Source organism: Dermacentor variabilis, chromosome 4 (genome assembly GCF_050947875.1).
Source record: "Dermacentor variabilis isolate Ectoservices chromosome 4, ASM5094787v1, whole genome shotgun sequence".
NCBI classification, from domain to species: domain Eukaryota; kingdom Metazoa; phylum Arthropoda; class Arachnida; order Ixodida; family Ixodidae; genus Dermacentor; species Dermacentor variabilis.
In genome coordinates this window covers 69,734,248-69,759,113 of record NC_134571.1, presented here as the reverse complement: position 1 = coordinate 69,759,113, position 24,866 = coordinate 69,734,248, and positions in this window count along the sequence as shown.

The following is a 24,866-nucleotide window of genomic DNA, read 5'->3' as shown; positions in this document are numbered from 1 at the left end:
TTGCTTTTGTTGTATTTAGTGCAATGCATGAGAAGAAGGAAAGGTTGATTTAGTCTTAAGAGGAACAGATTGGTGGTCGTTGTCAGCAAGATTGCTGTCAAGGGCCAGCAAAGCAACATAACCACGAAAGGAAGTCAACGACAACAATAACAACGCCAAAAATGTAGTGCGCGCTACGCTTTATGTTCCTTTCCGTACGTCTCAATGCTTAAGCATTAACCACGCGATAAAGCGGATCCATGGGAACGTTCTTTTGGTTCTCCTTTGCCTTTCGTGGCGAGACGTCTAAGCTTAGCTCTCGGTACGTCGAAGATATTGAGATAGCGAGCCCATTTCCGTGATCGAAAACAGAGAATATGGGGATCTAGCCGATCAGAATGCTTCATTCTTTCCGAAACCTTTTACAGATAAACATAACACTTGCTATTTTTGCGGCATTTCAACTCGATTTCACACTTCCAGCTGCTTCTTAAGTTATGGGTGACAAGGTTCTAAGGCTTCCTGATGGCACTCAAGCGTAAGTTGCGCAAGCAAACCGGTAACTCACGTCTGGTTAACCTCCCTGCTTTTCTTCTTTTTCTCTGTCTCTCTCTCTCTCTCTCTCGAACAAGGTAGAACTTGACGGGAAGATGGAGGTTGGAAATGTTTACCAGTGGACGTACCAGGAACGCCACTGGAGCCAATCAATTGGTAAGGGCAACCGTCTTCGTCAGGGCTTATCTTCGTTGCTGCCCTGACAAAGACAAGCGCCTTCGTCGAAACGTTGGCTGCCACGACATTCCTCGTTCGACCGCTGTTAATCGCAATGATCCGCCTCTTTTATTTTACGTGAAGTCACCACGCAGGATATCGATCATTGCAGCACACCGACAGTACCTATCGCGTGCGTCGACATCCATCAACAACTTCGTTCCGCTACAGGCCTGACGTTGAAAAAATTAGCCAGAATCCTCGTCATCCTTATAACCCCACCTTAACTGACCCGCACGTATATGTGTACAAGAACTAGACGCCCATGGGGGAACTTATTGCCATATCTTGGAATATGCACATAATAGGCGGTGAACAAAGATAAACAGAACGAAGAAGAAACGAAAGAGAATAATCAGGACCGGTATATTAGCGGCGCCTTTCAGGGAAACGAATACCAACGTCACGGGCGAATCGGTTTGGTCAAGTATCCGTTTCTCAAGGCTGCTCGCTCTGGCCTGCGTGCTCCGTTATTTTTCCTGCGGGTCTCGCGCATTTTTCTGCCCTCAGCGTTTTTGTCACGCTGCCACGCACGCACTGCGAGCTGGCACACATTGCGAGGGCGAGTTCCACAGGCGCGATTCGAAAGGCACGACCGCCACAAACACGCTATATCTTGCCCCCTCCCCCACCCCCTCCCGCTCAGCCACCTGTAAGCTTGCTCTTAATACGACCGACTGTCCTCGGGAACGCGCCTATTCCGTTTTCCAACGACTTCGCGGTGCGGGCCGATGTAATCGCCATTCGACCACTCCACTGCGACCAATCACGCGAGTAATTAGTGTCGCGCCATGGACGACCCCAGCTGCCTTTTTCGCATACATATGTATATTTTCTTCGCAGTGGGCCCATTCGAGCTCTTGACCAGCGTCGTGAGGCGCTGCTGACCTTAAGCGGCTTAATTACACCGGATAATAAAAAGGCGGGGCAGTGGCCAAAGGGCACCGCTGCCTGCTACCTATACGGGAGATAGAAAACGAATAAGAAGGAAAAGAAAAAAATGGGGTGGAAATCGCACAATGTCTTTCAATGTGTTTATCATATATAAGAGACGCAGTTCGCATGCCACGCATATTTCGTTTTTGCGTCGTGTTGTTGTTTATTCTTTTCTCCGAGTGTCCTTAATGCGCGTTCTCTTTGGAGCACAAAAGGAAAGCGAATTCGAAAGCCTTGGCGCATGAAATGTAGGCGATCGAGCGAGAACACGCTTACAAAAGGCAAGTTCTGTCCTCAGGCTCTCATATTTGCAGTCTGAATTGTCCTTCGGTATCCAGAACTGCCGATATTAGATAGAAACCACTATAAAGCAGCAGCACTTAGAAGGAGGACATAAAAGTGAGAAAAAAGTGGACAATAATAGTATTATCGGTTTTTACCTGTGCAAGTGCTGCTTGAAGCACCTGCGCCGATCATGCACGTCACGTTGCGGTTTAGAACACATCGCTAACAGCTTGTCCAATTTTCCACCCTAATAATTTAACAGAAAGCAGCAGGTAATAACCTAAGCTAGTGGTAAATTCGGCATTGTTGCAAGCGGATGGTATTTCCAGAGACGCGGTGGAGAACACTAAAGTGGGTATACGAACGGTATGGAAGCAATGGCAAAAACAATATCGCTATTTCAGCTACTTCCTTGCCAAGCTATTATCGGAGCATGTGTGCTACTGCAGTATGCATGGTGCAAGCGGCAACACGCTACCTCCCGCTTAAACGGCGGTGAGGTACCTTGTATTCGTGAAATGACGCAATACATTGGCATCAGGGCCAGGCCCGCACTCAATTTTATGCTAACACAAAAGAGTGAGTTATTTGGGCTGTTTTCCAGGGCGAAACTCTTGCCAAATTCATTCATGATCGATGGGGTCATAAGTTTAGCCAAGAAACTGCGCCAAGACTGCGTGACGTCGCTCACGCAGGCTGAATAAAGAAAACGCCAAATATAAATTGAAACGCCTCTCAGCTTCACTTGTGTCGAACGCAAAGCAAGATGGCGGTGATATCCGCATTGTAGAGGCGCTTTAAAAGGGCAGATTTCACTAAAATTTCGTAAACATTTTTGTTTCTTTAAATGGAATAAGTCAATACACCTTACACCGAAATTAGTGCAGGCGGGGACAGGGTCAGTGAGCATGTGCAAAACTGCATTTCGGCGCCCTCTGGTCAAGAAAGCATCGGTTATTATGCATTGGCAGGCACACGTGCATGATCGAATGCGCATGCGCTGTGTAATGTCTCGCCAGCAGGCGTGAGCGCTTCGTCAGAAGGTGCAAGGATGAAATTTGGCATGCGCTCGCGAGATCCCGCAACGCTCTGTCCGCGCTTACGCATTACGGTATAGAAACAGAAACGTCGCTGGAGCCATAATTTCGGCTAGTTAATCTCATAACCACCGAGGCGTTTTTCCACGCGTCGCTGTCCTTCGTTGAACCTTTCTTCGCGGGGCGACTGGGCGTTGCGGCGTTCTCATTCGTAATCACGAATTCAGGCTTCGCGCCATCAGTATCGCGCGTGTATATACGTCCATGCCTACGGACCCGCTCTGTATGCACCGCGTGTAGCGTGGATTACGCGAGCGCAGAAAACAACGAGCCGATACGCGGAAAGAGCGCGTTTGTTACCGCCGCCAAGTCGAATCGCACATAATGACCCACGGCTCTGGCCGCTGAACGTATTTGTCGGGACATGACAGGGTGTGTCCCCGTAACAGCCGCAAACTATGTACCCGACCTACAGCAGGCACCAACCACCGTCCGTGCATTTTGGCTTTCACTGCTGCATTTATTTCGTCTCGGCACTGCCAGCGCAACGCTGACCACAAGATAAGCAATCGCAGCAGTAGCGCGGCTGCAGCGGCCAAACGTGCCGCTCAACACGGGCCGCTTACGTACAGGGATCACGCCTAGCGCACACACCTCTGTTTCAAAGATAAACCACCGAGCCCCGCGCACTCGACTCGGCCCGAACGCGAATATTTGGTTCAAGTACGAAACCTCGTTGGCCGGCCCCATTTTTTTCTCTTGTTCTTTTCTTTTCCCCTTGTTTGTTTCCCCCGAAGTCTCGTTGAAACAAAACACAAACTCGAAACGACGACAGCGGCTCTCCCAGCGGTTAAGTATATAGCGTTTCGTGCGCTCCGAGAGAAATTCCTCCACCCTCACGAAGCCCGCATTGTTCTCTCTCCACCAGCGGCTCGCCCGCGCCGTTTTCGCCATCCGTGCCTGTGATCTGCTCGCCCAGGCTTCCATATTATGTGGAAGTGGCACGAGCGTGCACCTCGACTGGGAAGGCGATATAGCCCGCGGTCATTGTCCACTTTCTAAGCAAACAACGCGCGCTCGCGTCACGTATAGTCGATCGCGTGCGCTTGCGAGCATTTGTGTGTTTGTGTGTTATGTGTGAGCGTGTGGCGGGTGTGCGCTAGCGTGCGTGAGCACGCGCCTTTGTCCGATGATACCGAACGGTGACTGCAGCAGCAGCGGCGGCCATTACGTGCGGCTCCTAATGAAAGCGAAAAGCGAGGAAACAAGAAGGGACGCGAATAACGACATCGAACGATAGATATCACCGCGAGGATATTTGCTCACAGGAGCGTATAGGGACGGGCTCGCGGTGTTCACAGTGCGATGCTTGAAACGCGGTTTTGAAATCCGATCACCTCTTAGGAGGTGCTCGCCCCAGTCATTACATTTTTTTTTTTTTGTTCCGAACATGTTTTCCGTGGCCACGGTGGCCTTGAAGCAGCTGTTTTCTTTTCTCTGCGTCGGTGTTTACACACGCTTCTCGTTAGGCGTTGTTCTCTAGAATGCTTGCATGCTACACTCACGCAGGGATCGAAGGAGAAAAGGCGGTTGTCCATTTCACCACGGCAGTCAAGCCGCTGTTCCAGCTGATTATACGGTCGTTTTCGTTTCCGATGTGCCATTTATGTGATCTAAACTCCCATCTGTGCCAGGGTTTCGAAGCCCATATCCTGACGGGTTCTGCGACGGTCAAGCACACCTCTTCCAAGATTTCAATATTTTGTCTATGCCGCTACGGCCGTCATTATGCTAAAACGTTGTTTCCCCAATGTGAATATTTTACATATACTTTGACTACAAGTAATGACAGCTTCTGAGAGTTTTCCTTTTTTTTTTTTTTTTGCACTATCTCGGGCATTTTCTTGCGCCGTTTTAACGATCCTCTACACGTCCGGCCCAATGTTTGGTGTTATCGCACAGAGTTCTCATACCACCCTCTGATTTTTAGGCCCTATATAGGTAACTTGTGTTCCGAGTTTAATCTTGATTTTCACGTAGTTCAAAGAGAACGTAGCCACTTTCATGTTCATTCGGAGTGAACGTCTCATTTTCTTTGAATAGAAGCGACGAAGTCACGCATATCAAAAATACTCGCTTCTGTTACTCATATTCACTGAGCACGTCACATGTACAGCATAGTAGCTCCCTCCTCTCGGAAACAGACCGAGAGAGGTTCTACAAAACGTCAACTAGCAGCAGCTTTCCGGAAAAGTATAAGCTTGTTTAACCAGTTACAACGTAACTGCGCAAGCGTTATGCGATCCACAAAGTCCCGTATATATAGCTGTCTCCTACAGCACCCTGGCCGTTCAACAGGACAAACATCCGTGCCTGTTGAGCGTTTTCGCGGAGGGAACGCCACTCTTGCGATGCGTGTCACCAATTTAGAGCCGTGCACGTGCCAGCCCGCATATACGGTTTCGAATGCCCGCAGGGTAAGCGCAAGTTCCTCGTTCCCGTTTCGTTCGCTCTCGACTCAGGGCGATGATACGCCGGGGCTACCAACGTATGTTCCTTTAGTGGTAGGCTATACGCTTCTCTCCCAGCACCGCATTGCTCTGCATGCATGGGGTCGTGTGCAAAGATGACGACGACGACCATACGACGAAGACGAAGACGGGCGCGCAGCGAGCCTCGCTGAGCCTAATACTTCCCGCAGTCGATCATCCACGCCACAATGAAGATGTCAGGACGCGCGACGCCGGAAGGCGCTGTCGCCATGCGCACGGCGCGGACGTGCGCCGAATGTGTTTCTGTCGCGGTGTGTCTCGGCTCGTCGCTCACCCGACGCGTAGGCGTAGTGCATGCGTATGCATTCGCCCTGGCCTACGCTATAGATGTTGTTCGGCAACGAAAGCGGTCGCGTCGCGCTGCGATCGTCGTGCGTGGGTAATAAGGAAAGGAATGGCGGGCGCGCGTACGGGGACCCTGCGGCTGGGCTGCCCGTGCGAGGCGTCACGGCCGGGTCCGTTGCTCTCTGATTGCTCGCGTAGAACAATATTTTTTTTAATTCATTCAAAGGACAATGCGCTCATTTTTTTTTCTTTAGTGGGTGTGTGTGTGGCTACCTCGTAGTACGAGCAATGTGGTACAGCTGGCACTTGTAGTTTACGGGGCTTTCCTTCTGGGAGAACGAGGACACTCGGAGCTGCAGCTCCAGGGGCGGTGGCGCGTCCCATACCGGAGGACGTGTTCACAAGGACAATCTTAGAACTGTTTTCAATACTTGCGTTAGCTGGACGGGAAGTGCTGACAAACCCACAGCATTTATCGAAATTAAGCGGATCAATAAGCGTGTGGCATGGTTTGACGCTGGTCGGCGTAACGGCACAAGTATGCGGCACTTCTGGTGCTGCGGCAATGGTGGGCACTTTCCGAGACGGCCTAATGTAATGCTAGTGGCGCCATAGCGGCACTCGGCCCCTAGTCACACGCGCCGCAGTCTGGTAGGTGTATAGACAATGCGTGCGTATGTGCAGGTCGTCACATATAGAACCCGTGCGTATGGTATGGTAGTATGGTATTAATATGCGATGCGCACCAACCGTGAGCGGGGAATCGAAGTGTTCCTTCATTTTTTTTTATTTTTTTACTCTTCGCATTATTTCAGCAGTTATTTCCTCGTGCATGCTGTAGCTAACTGCTCGGTAAATATCGGTTTAGTTTCCTGAGTTGCTGGGCTGTTGCGGTGTGGCTCTCACTTCTTGAGCAATATTTGAGGGATTCCTCCATTTGCTTCTAGCAGAAAGCCTCCGAGATATTAGTGTCAGACCGCTTTTCGTCAGATGAGCTCATATGCCGGTCTTAGCACAACTAAGCTGCAACTCGCGAATACTGTAATTATCTGTAAACCGTGCACGACGGAGCCTATATAGCTCCGTTAACGGTGCTACGATAAGCGCATGCAGAAGGAATGAGTGAAAGATAGGGGCTATAGTTTTCACTAGGCAGAACATCAGGCTGGGGTGCTATGCAGGATGCGCCGAGTTTGGCGAAACTCGGGATCTTCACGAGCTCTGGCGACACCCCAAGATGAAAGCACAAATGGTACCGAGACACAGTTTATCTTTCGACAAGCCTCCAGTTTCATTGGTTTATCTAGATTCACTCTGGGTGGCTATCATTCCTTGGGCGTTGCCTTCTGGGCGGTCGACAAACTGGGGCTCACGTGATCATACCGTCGGTGCATGGTCGCGCCTTCTTTCACTTGTTAGTCGTTCCACCGAGTGCATTACACGCACAAGCGAGTTATAAAACAAATGCATTTAATACAATATTATTAGTTAGTTTGACGTGGTTTAAAAGCATTTTAAAGCTTACAAGATGTACACTGAATGTGTATTCGACTAATTTGTAATTTAGTACGCTTCGCATTATACCACGAGGGAACGCTGTGGGGGCGTCATCACATACATTCATCGGGCGAGCATGGCGGCTAAACATCGAAGAGGCCCAGTGTAAACAAACTCGTACAACGAGCTTGCAGTGCGCGACGTAGTGGTCAGGCTCGACAATGACCACTATTTCTTGGATAGTTCTGTTCTTCCGTGAGCAATCTTTCCGTGCACCCCGAAAGACTGCGAATAGCTTAGGCGATTTTACAGATCGCAACGCGTACCTACTGTTCACGGCACAATCCTGAACAAACAACTTATCCGGTGCTGCTTCAGTGAGTGCGCTGAGTTCCTCCACTCTGCGTGACTGCGAGCGTCACGAATATTGCATAGTGTGTGCAAAAGGAAGGCAGCCGATATAGCTACGATGCGACAAGGAGGTGGTGCCGACGATGGATCTCGCAACCAACACAGTGACGGAGGCATAGACAAACTGCGGATAAGTATATTTCTACTGTTTCATATTTAGCATAATAATAGTGCACGGATTAAGTCACTTTCGTAGTAACGAACTAAATGTCCAGCAGTTTAAAAAAGGCATTGAGAGCATAAGAGTGTTTGTGCTTTTACATGTACGTGGGCCCGCGAAAATATGGAAAAGATAAAGGTAACCTTCACTAACTTAGTGATATAACAGAAATTCATCAGTGACATTCAGCCCGCAGAATCTATGGAAGAGTATTTTATCCAGGTAAAATATCAATAGCAGGTACTGATATAAAGCAGGAAACTTATACAAAAATTTCATGGGTTGACCAGCACATGGGAGGCATTCCCGCATCGTGATCGCCACGTTACCGATATCCTTGAAAAATGTTTAGAATCATTGCATTCTACCGGTTATGCAATATGGGACATAAACCTGGAGGTTAACAAAGAAACTTGAGAAGTCGAGGACTGTGCAGAAAGCGAAGTAACAAAAATTGTTGGAGATAGCATTAAGGCAGGAAGACAGTGGCGTAGTAAACCATGGCAACTGATATGCTAGTTGAGATTAAGAAAAAAAAATGCAATCGGTGGGCAGGCCATGCACGTCTTCAATCACTTGTTGCCAACTTATAACAGGTGATTACATAAGCGTGACAGAATGGATGTCAAGGAGAGACACCTGCAGCCGAGGATGGTAGAAAATTACGTAACGGGACAAAAATATGATGTTTGTATGCATAGGATGCAATCAGCTCGCATACGACGGGATTGTAGGGAGCGCCATTGATTTTGCAGCGAACAAAAATAGGTTTTGTGGTGCTGACAGTAGAGACTCGTGAAGGTTCGAGGACACCTCAGCTGTTGGCACAATAATAAACATTACGATTGGCTCTGAAAAAAACAACCCGTTATGAAAAATAAAGCAATGTTGTCCCGACAAATTGTTTTATTATGCATACACTAAAGGCCTCCACAGTTAAGGGCAGTTAGTACCCATAGTGCAATGAGCATTTTTATTTGTAAATAATAATTTTATGCGGTTGATTCATTCCAACAATCCACTTTTTTTGCAGCAAAACATTCTGTTGCTGGAGGCACTCAACCGCCTGGTGGCAGTAGGCGAGCGCCAGGCACGTGCTCTGCTGTCCAGAGGGCTGCTCTGCAACAGTAGGATCAGTGCACTCACTGCTTTCCAGTCGAGCCCCCAGAACACACCTTCTAAAGGAGCTTTCAGTTTATTATTTTGTTTATTATTCAAGAACATGAATAAAATTATTGCAGTAAACATTGTGCTGTGCATATTGGGACACTTGTAACATGCACTTGATGTCTCTTCAAAATGGGCAAACACGTAAAAACCTGGACCGTGTAAATGAAAAAGACACTAATGCAGCATATATGTCATTGTGCTGTTTGTTCTTTCTATGTGCAAGAATACAGTGGGTGTTGATTAGCCACAAGATGAACCGTGTGTGTATTTCGCAATGAAACGACAGGAAACGGCATGACCTTAATAATGCTATCACCTATAGACTGTGCACATGAATGCAACACTCCCCGATTTAAACATGCCATTACATGCATGTTCGATACCACATATTCTTTAACAATGTCATATATTTGCATGTACTAATTTTCACACAGCTTAAGCCCATGCATAGCTCACTTGTGATGTATCCATTTCATAGGCCAAATAATTGTACACTTTGTCGTTTTGTGTTGTATGAAAAGCGGCATCCTCTAGTCGGATACAACTTCACAAGAGAGGAGAGGCCCCACCCAGATGACCAAAGCGCAGCAGCCGATTGCCTCCACGTCTAAAGAAATAGTCCCTCTCCAATGAGCGGGTATTAGTGCGTCCAGCGGCACAACGTCAGTGTAGTGTGTGTGCCCATTGGTGCAGGCTTGTGTTCACCTGCCGTTGAAGTGCAGATTCTGCGGCCTCCTAAAGTTGTATCCGATTATAGAATCACGTAATGCCTTGCACTGGTTGCACAGACTTTAGAAACTTGATAGCACACAATGATCAGGAACAGAAATCTATAAAGGCACCCAAGTAAAGCTGGCTGGCCACACTTCCATTATGAGGGGCTGTAAACAGTTCTCGCCAAATATTCCCATGACATCCTTGAAAAAGAGGTGGTGTTTCGCACTTTAGAATCAAAAAACAGATTACAGTGAATGTTGTGCATCTCATTAAAACAAACTGAGCTTGGTTATCTGCACAGCATGTAATGAAAGCATGTGCTTCACATAGGAAACAAAGTGCTCTGTCCAGTACAATTGTCGAGTTCGCTGTAGCACCTATTATGCCATAGTGTCAACATACAAATTTTCAAAGGCCATTCATTTCACCATTATTTTTGCATGTTGGTTGTATCAATTAGCGCTTGTATTACATGAGCAGGTGGATTTGAAAGCAAAGCTTTGTTTGCAAACCTTCAGACTTCCATAATTGTGTGGCAAGGCACTGGCATGGTGTCGAATAGCTCACACTTCCTCAGTCCTGCACCAAAGAGGCCCAATGCTCTATTTGAAGTTGGATCGCGCAACAATTTGACGGCACACAAAGAAGAGTAACACACACAGCAGAGCGTTCTGCTGTGTGTATTTCCCTTCCTCGGACCTGCACCAAAGAGGCCCAATGCTCTATTTGAAGTTGGATCGTGCAACAATTCGACGGCACACAACGAAGAGCAACACACACAGCAGAGCGTTCTGCTGTGTGTATTTCTCTTCTTTGTGTCCCGTCGAATTGTGGTACAATTCAGCTTCAAGCTTCTATACCGATACAATGAGTCTTCAACCTCACCAATGATCTAGTTATTAAGCCACAATGGCGCACATCTTTGATATGTGCCAACACAAATTAAGTCTCCAACAAATCGCCACAAGCATAAAATTTTCTGCACAGGTGTATGCACGTGCCATATTCTGTACCACTAAACTCGCAAGAATCAAAGGGGCAAGCATTAACCAGCCTTACTGCTGCCGTTACCATCATCATCATGACACCAATAGAAAGACAGTGCTGCGTTTCAGTAAAGGGAGTGCCGGAGGGAAAGGCGTGATAGCGAGGCTTGAGGCTTACAATAAAAATAGCATTTACAAGACATGTTCGATGCCAAAATATGCTGCATATCGCTCATCCTACTTTGGCATTGCGGCAAGCTTTTACACGTTTGAGCATGTCACAGTTTGTGTAATCATTGCTATAAAGCTGTACAAAAGGTCTATTCGCTCTGCAATCTTTATTTTTATCATGGTGGGTTAAAGACCCACTTTTCATTGGCATCTGCACCACATTTCGCCCGATATGTAATTTTGCCTTTGTGGTTCACGACATCTTCACGCACACTGAGTTCTGCAGAGCATTGGATCTGCATTGTTCTACTGCTGAAGAATTAGAGCCCCATTATGAGACGAAAATATATAGGATTTGTCCATACAGAATAACGCTGACCCCCCCCCCCCCCAAAAAGAAAATACACTGAACCACTGGCACATGCCCCAACAGTGAACACAGCAAACACTATGAAGTATTTCTTTCATGCAAGCCAGCACACTAAGATTTTCAATGCATTTTCATTTTGCCGTAAATGCATAGGCACAACAGGCTTGGCGCGACATCCACATCTCGCACTGCAACGAATTGTGCAATGCCTTGCTGTTTCATAGTGCGGCCGATACATGACGCATGACCAAAATTCAGAATTATGCATACTAAGTAATTTGTGCTACGTACTAAGTAATCTCATAAAAAACCCCAAGTTCTTTGTGAGATTAGCATTCACAGGGTACTTCACACAATTTGTGATATCCATTTATCTATTTATACTTCATTAACCTCCTTCCCCAAAAAGTGTGCCATATGGAAGGCACCCTGATAGACAAGTAGAACAATCGGTAAAGTGTCAGCAACCAGCGAAAAAGTCAGTATCATAGGCTGCCGCATGTGTGACGTCGGTAACAAAATTTAAATCGGCTACACAGAAGTGACAAATTTGGCAATATGGTGCGTCTAGACATTGCTTCAATGCTAATCACAGTAACGCTGACATTGAAGGCACCTTAATTCCTACGTACGTTCCGTCGACATACCCGACTACGTTCGTAATGTTTCCGCGAAGTAAGAAGCGTTCTTTTATAAATGCCCGCTCAGCCGCAGTCTTCGGGAAAGCCAGCCACCGCTTCAGCACTGCCGCATCAATAAGCGCATCAGACATCGCTGACACAGAGGCTCACAGTAGTTTGATGACGTCCAATGTAACGCTCGGCGCCGACGCTTCCCTGAAAACTCCCAGTCCCGTAAAAACAGAGAGCGCAGAGGACTTGCTCTTCAACGGTGAGCGAATGAAGCCCGCCACGCTGTCTCCACAGACGAGGGTCTTCGCCTAGCTCGTCACACAGCCAGCACACTGATGTCTTCGACAGGCCAAAATGACGCTGAAACTCCACGGCGGTCATGCACGCGAACGGGTCCAGACGGTCATACTGACGCTTGCTGCCGCTGGCTGCAATAACACAGGCTGCTGCCGCCGCCGCCATGTTCCCGAGTTGAACTCGGGGGGGGGGTTTCGCGATGTACGAGTTTAGCACGAGTTCGCCTGTCAATCAAAGCCAGAGGTCACGCCCCGCGCGAGGCACGTAACTCTTGTGCGCGCACCCACCACGGTTAGGCCACGCCCAACTTATCTTTCGGCAACAGCGACGCGGTGCCGAGCTGAGAGGCATCAACAATATTCACCACCGACATAAAACACGCACAACACACTGTCATCGGTGATGTACTGCGCACTACTATCAAAAACAAAGCGTTGACTGTCGCTGGCTCATGCATATATCTTCTCGGGCTGAGAGGGCGCCACAGCACGGTTTCATTGCCTGCATTGTGGCGACGTAGCGCACAGTAACCAATTATCGGCACATCACTGTAGCTGCTTGCAAGGCGTCGATGTGCCGAGGGTGACGACGATGCTGAGGAGTGCGTATCGCAGCAGACGTTTGAGATGGCTGCTCTGTCATCGGTGATGTATCGGAGCCACAACGTCGTAAACACGATCAGCGTCCGAGAATCGCTCGCTCTTCTAGACCCAGTGCAATGGCATTTCTTCATCACAAGCACTGCGCACTCAACAGTTCCAACACCTTCCTCAGTTCGAAGTCTCATTTCATAACCGCACACAAGAGCCCTCACCTGCCAAAATGCGATTGCTGCGGTGTCGTTACGATATCCTTCTGCGATCGCTGCTGGCTCCAGCATAAGTAATCCGCAAGCACCTTGGTGCGCACAAAACACTCAACTACTGCGTACGTACATGCGCTCAGAGGCACTTTCACTGGGCAAGCGATGACAAGCGATGAATTGTGTCGATGGGAAGCACGCACTTCTTCGCAATGCATCGCCGAGGCTTCGCGCACAAAGATAAACTGGTACATTTTCACTAAACTGCGTCACTACGGGCACTACGGACCGCCATTTTGCATTGACAGCCGTTGCTCCCGCATTTATGACTAGTATGTCGTTTTTAGTTGGTAAAGTGGAGGCCTTAAGGCGCCTGCGATGAACAGCCGTACAACGGCGCTGCGTTTCTATTCCCCTAATAGAGAAAGAGCGGTGATCACTGACATTATTGAGAATAGCACTGTAGCGCCCCTAGGCGACTTCTCACCGTATGAACTGCCTCGTGCGTGCGACCTGCTTCAATGTATCCGCTTCTAAGCTTTCGCCTCACTGTCGCCACTCGCGGCAAGAAGCACAAAATTTAATAATTTGCTCGATCTCCGTTTGTCATCACAAATTTCTAGCGTTCAAAACGAAAAACAGACACTTAAAGAAATAAAAATGTTCGTTATTTTATTTTTTGTATTTTAACGTATTCGTTTGAGCGAAAGCGTAGGTGCAAGAATGCGCCGCATGTACCCTGTTCGCATTCGATCGAGGATAGAAAGATATCGCCGAAAGAGGAGCCACGCCCTTGACGCGCCCGGGAAAGGCGTGGCAAGCGGCTCACGGCAAGTGTGCAGACAGACAGCAGCACAGTCACAGTATTGCTAAGTTGCGATAATCCGTTGATAACAATACGCGGCGCTGGCGCGCTTCGTTGTGCAGCCTTCTGCGCTTGAAACGTGGAAGCAGCGTGCCGCGCAGGGTGCGCTCATGTTGTCAAACGCGACTTTTTGTCTACATAATTTCTTGCCTGTAGCTTTTGCGCGTTCCGCGCTATCTCCGTTCACTGACTGCCGTCGAGCAAACTCGGGTAAAACTCGGGTGAACGAGAAACTCGGCGCATCCTGCATAGCACCCCTGAACTGTTTTTTTTTTTCGCCCCCCCCTTTTTTTTTCTCATTTTGCTACCGAAGCTCACTGTAACTTTTTGAACGCGCATCCTAACCGCGATATATTCAAGTCACAAATGGGGGAAATTATGCTCGTTACATCCAATATTCGCTATCAATTTGCAAAACATATTAGCTTTGACAAAATTAGTTTAATTAAAAAGAACTCTTCACGCCTGCATCCATGGCGGCGTCGCAGCGGGCAGCTGCAGCCCCACATCGCATATGAACATGTTCTCCAGAAAAGCTGCATTTCCCATTATATTAGATGGTGACAGCAGAAAAAACGTGGTTTTTTAATGTGTCGAATCCGACACATGATAACGGGAAAAAAAGTTTATTTGTAATTAACTGTTGCTAATGTTCTGAATTTTCGCCTCAGGCTAACATATTCTGAGCTGCCTAGGAAGCAATAATTTCCAACACTGTGACCAACAGTGTGCCCGCCTTTACTTTTTCCTTCCTCAGTGGCACTACAAAGTCGGTAAAATAATCTAAGACGAATTAAATTTGGTGTTTACTTTGTTGCATTCTATGTTCTGTTATATCAGTATTTGTTATTTTCAGATCTAATTGTAGTTTCTGCCTAGTTCTTACTGTCCTCTTTTATTCGATATGTAAGTGTATGCCAGAAAACGGAAAGGATACTAGCAAAATCGTGGAAAAAGATACTAAAAAGGACACTGGCATACTCTTACAAAGTACAATGTACCAGCTCGCCCAACAAGCCACTATTATGATCTTGTATTCAAGCTGTTCTTTTCTCTATTTTATTTTTTATTAGGTGTGTTTGAGGAGACGCTGGTACCTGTATATAGATGGCACCGGCAACTCCTCCTTTCTGACATGACAACTGACCCCAAAACTGGGTAATAACAGAAGCAACGAATATAAAAATTACAGTCACATCAGTTCCGAAATTCACATGAAAAAGAAATGTTCCTGCGAGTTCAAAAAATGCAAATGTTTCTAGGCAGGTTCGAACGATGCCGCTAATGAGTGTCGCGCGAATCCCGCATGCCGAGAACGTTAGGTTCGATCCGCGCTATAGTATAGCGTAATGCAGCCTTCAGAGATTGTCTCTCTGACCCGTAACGAGAGCAGTCACACAACACGTGTTGCAAGTGCTCGGGAACGCTGCACAAGGAGCACATTGGCGAGTGCACCGAGTATTTGGACATTTGGAAGTAGTTCGTAGCCCGCTGGCAGAGCATGCCAAGCGACCAGCCAGCCTAACGCACCCAGCTTCTCATTAAAGTCGGCATCTCTCCCTCTCTCTCCCTCCCTCCGTTCTCCCTCTCCTTCTCTCTCTCTCTCTCTTTAATGAACTGCACATTCCGAGCACAACCCTCGCGAACGCGGACCCAAAATCCTCGCAAACACGAAGACACCTTGAAATGTAGAAACATATTCCAGGTAGTGCGCGATTTCAGAAGAGAGTTACATGCACAGTTAATTAACAGCACAAGTCACCAGAAAGCCGGTGAGAAAGAGCATATACAAGACTTTGTGCAGTCGTGCACAACCAGGGGCACTTCTTTTCTTTCATTGCAGTTTGACGGGCAGTGATCCCGACCAATTCAACACAAACTAAGCGCCGGCGGTTAGTGCATTTATAAGGACGCGTATTCGTATCGTGTGCTCCCGTTTCGTATAGCGAGCATAGCGCGCGTAGCGGCATTTTGTTGCTGCCATCGTCGCCGTTCATGTTGTTTGTCGTCCTTCTCGTCGTTGCAACCACCTTCGAGGAAAAGCTGGCGCCTCTCGAGCACAATTACGAAGGAGCGGCGGTAGGCGTGGAACTTGCACACACTGAAAGAAGGAGCATGTGGTGTGCGCATGGGGAGAAACGTTGCGCCCTGCCTTTGAGGCTGGAGAAGGCGCGCGCACATTTTTTTTTTCCCTTTTCGCATAGCGCACCCGTTCTTACGCCTCGTAATAAATAGCCTTCATGCGCGCAAGCGCCGGGCCGAAGCAAGTCAGTGCTAGACGGCTTTTCGAGCTGACCCAGAACACAATGCAACTGATGCGCCACAGTCGAGCGCCTTTGTGGGACGGCTTGTCGTCCATTGCTCGCCAGCATTACAAGCACTGTAGAACAGAGGTGGGGTTGGGAGAAAGAAAGAAAGGAAAATAGCCAGCGAGATTACAGTAGCATATTGCAGTAGCGGCCTGCGACGAACGGTGTGTAGATCAATATCGCGCATTTCAAAGGCCTGGAACATGGACTGCTGGCATGGTGCGCAGTCAGTTGAGCGTGCCTGGATTAAGCGTATAGAGTAATTTTTTGGGAGGTTCCTGCTGAGAACTTCGGCCGGACAACGTTTATGAAAACGGTAAGTTGGGGTGATTTGCGAGCGCGACAGAGCGGAAAAGCCTGCACTACACTTTGCATACATTTGGCGAGCGGACATTTATGTACGCATGGTGGGCGCAACGTGTACATACATAGCGTCGATCCTGGTGTCCGTTGCCATCGTTATGGAATAGATTCGTCTCAGAGCTATGCAGAACTAGAACGACAAGTGTACGAGTGATTACAGGGGCACATGAGTACATTACAGGAGATAATACAGACATTTATTTTCGATTTCCGGCTTAACTCTATATGAAGCTATGCTCATGTCTCAGGCTATATCATGCACCTGGACAGGGAGGTCGACCTTCACATCACGATGTGCATATTCCTGTCGCAGACATTCACTCCAACACTCGCACATTAAGTTGCGAATAGATAAGCACCCAACGACATGCAGCACTTATCATGGCCCTGCAATGGCGCTCTCAAGACGACAAGGTCGCAGTGAAATTAAAGCGCAAGAAAGCTTTTTTGCCGAAGCGTACGGTCAATGCGAGGAATAATTGCCTGGCGTTCAGCAGGCATTATTCGCATGCCATCGGAAACGTTTTCGCCATCATATGCGGTGATCTGGCACAATGAAACTGGCCATTTGTGGTTGCCAAACACTTTCGTCAGCAGCTATGAACTCGTCCACGATGCTGCAAAGCGAGCGAGGCATTCACTAGCCATGCTTCCTTATAAACAAACAAAGAAGCAAACCAAACAAACAAACAAACAAGCCACACGCGCCATCAGTACGTACGTAGCGCAAGCAGGTGACGACCGATCAAGAGTCGTAATTCGCTGCATTCCGCCCCATGGCAAACCTGCACACGAAGACTTCGGACCGTGTGTGACGACCATCTATTACAGCTCGCGTGAAGGGGTATATGTATACGCTGAAGGCAACAGGCGAAGGAGTTTTGCTAAATGAGCGGGGAGTTCCGAACGCCATTCCTTTCGACGCCGCGGCTGCTGCGTGTGCATAGCAAGGGGGGGGGGGGGGGGGGTGTTCCAGCTTGCGCACCTACACACGCACACGAGCACACCATGCCGCTTGTCCCAGTTTCGAGCGAGCAGTCGTTCTTCAAGCGCCAGGTTCGCGTGTGTGCAAGGAACAGGTGCGCGAGCGCGCGCGCGTGGTCAGTCGCTCTCTTATACACCGCGCGCACTCGCGCCCTTGGGATTGACGTCCGTGCCGATCAGGCGACGGCAGTTTGCAAAGCACTCGGCCCACGGCAGTGGCGGCGCCGATAGCTAACACATTTCGATTGCTGTGAGATACAAGCGGTTGTCCCTGGGGAACGCGCGCGACCGATGCGGATGACGGTGGGCGTGCGCACGAGTGACTCTCACGCACACGGGAGGAGGGGGGGGGGGGGGTGGATGCTGCGTGCCAAGCGAAGAAGAAAGCAGCTATGGCAGCGCGATGGCACTCCCTTTGAATGTGGTCCGTGATCGTCGGCGCTCCGATGCAATGTCTTTGAGCTGAGTCTGCGACGTGTACATATCCCGTCGGGGCACTGCCTGATTTGCGTGATCAACGGAGAAGCTCGTTCAAAAGTGCCCTGGCATCCACCAGCTTGATGCTTCTTTTCTTTCCCCCAAGGCGATCAGTGATTGCTCTTTCAAGGGCTGTCCCCTGCAAACAATGCCCTAAGACGCACGCCCTGCATGTTCCTTTCAGGATGGGCAAACGACTGAACATTTCATTCTGGATGGCCCTTCCATGTGATTGTATATAATAGTGGCAATGTATACAATGGCACTGCAATGTAATAAATAAATAAATAAATAAATAAATAAATAAATAAATAAATAAATAAATAAATCGGACAGAGAGGCTACTGAGCTGTTAACTTAGAAACCGCCCCTTATCCGGACTGCAGATTTGTTCGCGTAACGTTAAACGCATACTTGTGCAGATGACGCAAAGAACAGGGTTTGCACATTCGTAAAACTAACGCGTTTCAAGCGCCCTGCAGAGTACCAGAAGTGTAGATCTGGCTTCTCTCAAGAAGTACCGGTTCGCTATCCCAAGCATGCCGCTGTTGCAGACAGCCGCTACTGAAGCGTGTCTTGCTTGTCCGATAATGCAACTCCTGATTTCACAACAAGGAGGCGCGAAACAAGAAGAAACTGCTGTATATGGTAACGACATTGGACAGCTTTCAGAATCCCCGCTGTGAGAAAGAACGACGTCGCTCGGAGGAATGCCATGTCTGCGCGAATCGGCCGCGTCATTCGCCGTTCCCCCTCACCTTGGTACACATTCACGCGGCATATAGCGGCCAAGTACGCAGGCAGTGTCAGGCCCGTCGATATTTCTTTCAGACCTGTCGTAGTAAGGCCGCGGATCAGCCACGCGATGCAGCCATCACCTTTGGGGCCACTTTCGCCGCCATACACCGCGTGCGCGCGGGCAGGCATGCAGACAGGCAGCGTTTTTAACGATCCATTCCGATCAGACAATGAGACGGAGGCACGGCCACCAGCTGCCGAGCGTTTAAGACACGCCGGGTTCTCTAAGGTCGCGCCGATAAAGGGGCGCGGTCCGCCTAAACCGGCCCACGGGCGACGCCCGCCCAGTCGGGTGCGCGGATTAGGCTTTTCGCGTACAACTTCGTGGCCCTGCTTGCATTTTGTTCTGCAGGCAGAAAATTGCGGCGTCCAACAACCGCGGCACCTTCGGTGGTGGCTCGCCGCAAAAACAATTGCGTGGGGTTGTTTGAAGGCGTCCTAAGGTATGGCGGTGCGTAGAAGCGCGCGAGCAAAGTTGAGCAGATAAGGAGAAAATATACAACCGCATGCGAACGGCGGCTGGGTAACGCTGCGGAACAAACGCATCGAGATTTCCCGCATGCGTCCCTAGATAATGGGCCGAAATTACGCGACCCAGAAGAACTGCGTTTATTTCCTGCTCGTGCAGTTGTGGTTCGTGGTAAGAACCGCTCGGTCTGCGCCAGCTGTCTTGTGATTGTCTAAGCGTCCGAACGAACTACATTGTTGTACTTTATGAGGTCACACGTTACGCAAGCAACTTGCTAGTTGTTTCAGTGGGGCGCCGTGAGAGGAATCGCGTGCCCCAAGACGAACGCCGAGCGATTCCGCTTGACGTGTGGTCACGCCAATCAGGCTATACAAAACCATTAATTTAGCGCAAGCCTGCGCGTTACGTTAATTCCTACCTCTTTAACTAACTGTCTTCTCTATTGTCATATTGCATGAGAGATGAGCGTGCAAACGACAGGGAGACGATTGCTGTTCTAAATGGAAGGTAATACGGACTTGTTACGTAAAAGATTTGAAGAAGAAGAAGAAGAAGAAGAAGAAGACAGTTAAAGTGGCATTCCCGAGCACGACATGCACAACTTTTTTGTCACGCGACTGTCAGCTCCTTGGGAATCGCGCACTAATCTCAAAGATCTCGCTGACACAAGATTGGTACAAACTTGAACGAGTAGTACGAGCGACGTTCCGAAAGTAAGCTTTGTCATTTTTTTTAAAGAGAAGATGGTACGCCAGGTGAAAGAAACAATAGCCGTAAGAATCCACGCCCGTTGCTGGTCCAACGATGGAAAGAGCGTCAGCGGAGAAAGAATGACATGCGCAGAGCGCCGAAGGAGAGAGAGAGTAGCAGCAGACCGGCGTGCCCGAGGTTATCCGAGTACAAATCACGATGGCAGACAGACGTGTGCTTACAACGTGGTCGCCAATGGAAGTGGGTGCTGTTATCCAGTATGAATGGGTACGTAAGGTATAGTGTGCCAGTCATCCATGAACGCCTACAGATCGTGTACGGGGAAGAGGTCATGTCTCATGCCTTGCATCGCAGGGCATCAAGTTTTACCAGAGTGGTTTCTTCAAACTGATTTCACGCTACGAAAAATGTCTCAATGCCGGTGGCGACTATGTGGAAAAATAGTGCAAGGTCTATTGTTCATGATGCCACGGTGCATTTCTTTTTCTTCTTGGGGGGGGGGGGGGGGGGGGCAATAACGTTGCCGTGGGAAAATAAATGACGAAACTTACTTTCGGAATGTCCCTTGTATTTCTTTATTACAGCGAAGCTGTTTACGGCTAGGCTTCCGTGCATTTTTAGTCTGCGTAATCAAAAACTATCATCATCAGCAATGGCTCATTCCTGCATAGTCGTCCACGCAAATGTATATAAATAAATGCATTTGCGTATCCTTCGTCGCGGTGACCACCGATCAAGGCAATAAATGTGTTCGTACCTTTGTTCAAAATTCTGTGTCACCTCCGTGCCAAGTGCTAAATGTCTCGCTGGTCATCCACATTCTCAGAGTGGAATGGCTCATCAATTTTCCTTTTATCTGGCCGGTTATTTCTTCGCTGTATCTTTATTTATAAGGCAGTGCATAATTCCTTCTTTGTGTTTGTTTTCTTCTTGTGTTTTGCGAGTGACAGAATTGCCGGAAGCGGGTTACTTCAGACATCTACATATAGGCGTTTTCATCGAGGAGAGCGAGAACCTCCTTTCTGAACTGTGGGTGCGGGAGTACAAAGGCACGCGTGGCTGCAGCTCCTTCATTGCTTATGCGCGGCTGGTGCTCGCACCACAGCCCGGAGGAAATTATGGCGACGCCCAGGCCGTCCTCGTTGAAGACGCCTGCAGACCCTCCACTCAAACCTTCCTAATAAACTGGCACTTGGTAATCGCCCCGGCGCGTTAGTGTACGAGCGATATCACGCCATTGATACGGCACGAGTGTTTTCATTGCGTCCGTTCTTCACCACTGGGTTTCACCTGAACCAATGTCGTCCACGCCGATCCTCGACGTCATCAAGCTGCGGCCTCGTTCCGACGTCACCCAGGGTCATCAGCGGGCACGCTCTTCCCCAGGTCTGTCGCGTCGGTTCCCCCCCTCCGTCCGCACCTTCCGTAGTTCGCGACCGACCCGGAAGGTTGGCCCCGCGTCGCGTAGTACACCTTGTACGTTCGTCGATTTCCAAAGGGACGCGGCGGCGCCCGCGTCTCTTGAAGAAGATGAGGAAGCACCCATTCGGCGAGCTGAGCGCCGCCCTGACCCGGAGGCACCGATAACCCTCCCTCCCTGCCTTCTCTTTCGAACTCTTCTCTGACAATGCGAACGAGCGCGTTCAACTACAAGCGCGGGCGCCGTTTCAGAAAAAGAAAAAGTACACGCACGGCGCAGTGACGCCAGACCGCGGGCGGTGGCGCGGCGTTGCTTCACTCACGTGCCTCCACTCGTGCCACCGGCGTGTATAACGTCGTGTGACCTCCCGTGGCGCACCTTTCGCCCCGGTTCTTTTCCGTTTGCTTTTTGGCCGCCGGAATTGCCCCATCCCGGAATGCGCCGGCTTCGACGAGGCATCCGCGAGGACAATGACGCAGTCGAAGGACAATCAATCGGCTCCGGTGACTGAACGCCGAGTGAAAGTAACTGTAGCGTGTACGCCGGAGGGTCGTGTAGGGGGTCGCGCACCGCTTGTTAGACGCATGTTTCTGCGTTTGTTTCGTTTTGGTGGTATGCGTTCTGGACCGCTGTTTATTGGCGTGTTCGCAACATTTTCTTTTCCCAGATGCCCTGGACACTTGTGCTCATTACGGGTACAGTGTCTTGCGCAGCAAGAATACCGGTGCTGTGGTTGCACAACAAATCACCTCTCTTTAAGGAGTATGAACTTTGAGCTTCCGTCATCAGTCAATTTCAAGCGGAACGAGCTAAATTGACATACACGACGTCGCGGTCTTTAAACAAAGTCGTGCTATACAGACGGGTAAAGAGGCACGCAGAGATAGCCTTGTCATTTGTGTACGCTGCTGTATGCGCTACGAGATCGTCAGGCCATAGTGGCACACATCGCATCGCAATGAAGACTGTGATCGCGTATTCGTTTAAGTTTCTCTGTCAAACACTCGAAATGGAAGCACCTAACAGATGTCACCGCGGCAAGTTTGTTCTCTTGAACATAAGAGTGTGTGCGCGCGTAAATGAATAATACCTTCTCGGTAATACTTATTCTGCGTTCTCTTCAATATGGCCTCGCCTGCATTACTGCCACAGAGCAGTCATGTTGATTTGATTTTATTACGAAACTTCATATATTTCTCAAATAAAACATTAAACTTTGGTACTTCTTAGCGAAAGTGCTTCCTTGTTTATTTATCTGACTGCTCACCGCTGGTTCGAGGAATAGGTACATGGTTTATTCCTCTTTACGATAGCGCAACAGTGCTATAACGCAACCTGCCGTGATGGCTTAGCGGCTATGGCGTTGCGCTGCCAAGCACGAGATCGTGGGATGGAATCCCGGCCGCGGCGACCGCATTTCGATGGGGACGAAATACAAAAGCGTCTGTGTGCCGTTAATTGAGTGCACGTTAAAGGAAAAAATAAAAACGAGTGACAACGCAAACAACGGCGCGTGCTGACTGAGGCAGACGAAGCGCTTGGTCTGTTTCCGTCTACATGTCCCGTTGTTTGCGGTGTTACTCGTTCTTTTTTTTTTTCTTTTCAGATATGTGCCAACCGGCCAAAGTTAGCTCTTTATTACGTTAAAGAACTCCAGGTGGTCAAAGTTAATGCGGGGTTCCCCCCTACAGCGTGCCTCATAATCAGATCGTGGTTTTGGAACATAGAGCCCCACAATTTAATTTTTAATGCTAGAGTTTTAGACATACATACATACATACATACATACATACATACATACATACATACATACATACATACATACATACATACATACATACATACATACATACATACATACATACATACATACATACATACATACATACATACATACATACATACATACATACATACATACATACATACATACATACATACATACATACATACACACACACACACACATACATACATACATACATACATACATACATACATACATACATACATACATACATACATACATACATACATACATGCATACGTACATACATACATACATACATACATACATACATACATACGTAGGTACGTATGTAATGTGTGTAACATATGTACACACATTACTTTTTAATTAAGACTCAGTGAGAAATCGCCCTCGCAAGCATACGGCGACAAAGACCTCCACATTTATTTTCCTACGAAAAAACAAGAAGAAAGGAAGTCCGCTAAAAGCTGCAGCTGCAAAACGAAGGCACTCAAATTATGAAAGCGCGAGCGTTTTTGACAGGAGTCCACGCGCAACACGGGCGCACCATGACCGCAACCTACTTGCGGCGGCACCACACCGTAGAAACGAAAGATGACAAACACGACATGCCCTCTGTTGCAAACGACGGACAGTTTGACGGGCGCCGTTGGTTCGGAAGGTTCCAGCGCAGCCCCTCTCGTTTGGAGAGGTAGTGCCGAAATTCGCTCCGGTTGAGCGACTTGCTCGCTCTCGTTCGAGGTCGCCCAGGGACGGAACTCATAAGAGGAGTGATACGGACCATCGAAGCGAACTGATGATACGCAACGCTGTTAGTGTGAGACAAATATTGATCATGAACGGCCGGCATCTGGCCCCCAACCGCGTGACCCACTTCCGATCAGCGCGCGGTGGTTCCGCGGCGTCTGTCCACATGGAAGACGCCGGCTTGCGCACGGTCCGCGTGCACGCCTGTCTAGAGCGCGAGAACAGGCCCACCGCAGTGATTCTGCGCCCAGGCATTCGCGCTCGCTCGCTTAAGAGAGCTTCAGCGTCACAATAAGGCTCTTATGTCAGTGCGAAAGTAAATGACGTACAGGTGCTGTATTCGGGAGGATCTTCTGTGGTCAGATCACTTAATCGGGGCCTTCTGTTTCTTAGTAAAAACGAAGCTTTGGTAACCTAAAAGCAAAGAAATAAATTCGTGACAACGCCGTAAGACAATTAAGACATGGTAGCGAAGTCGGTACAATTATCTGCGCAGCCTTAAGCAGCGCCTCGTGCAACGTAGCTCGTATGGTATAGCTTGAAACACCATGCAGTCGTAATATTAAGAAATGGAGTAACGCAACGCCTCCTCAGAGTCTATAGCCATCTCGAACCGGCGGTTTGTGACAGAGAGTGCAAACGTATTCAAGTGGGCACCGCTCCTGCCGTCTACACAGGCGTGGCAGGGGCTGTGCGGAACATGATCACGCGAGGGCGCGACGCACGTATGCTCGCGGAGGGCTCGCGCGTGCGGAGAGAGAAAGAGTCTGACCGTTGCAAACGGCACACGCGGCCATTCAATCCTTCGAACACGTAGCGCGCGATGGCCAGCGGCGGGCGTAGAGCCGTTTCGCAATGCGAAGTGTTGCTATAGGCTCGCGGCGGAGGTTAGAG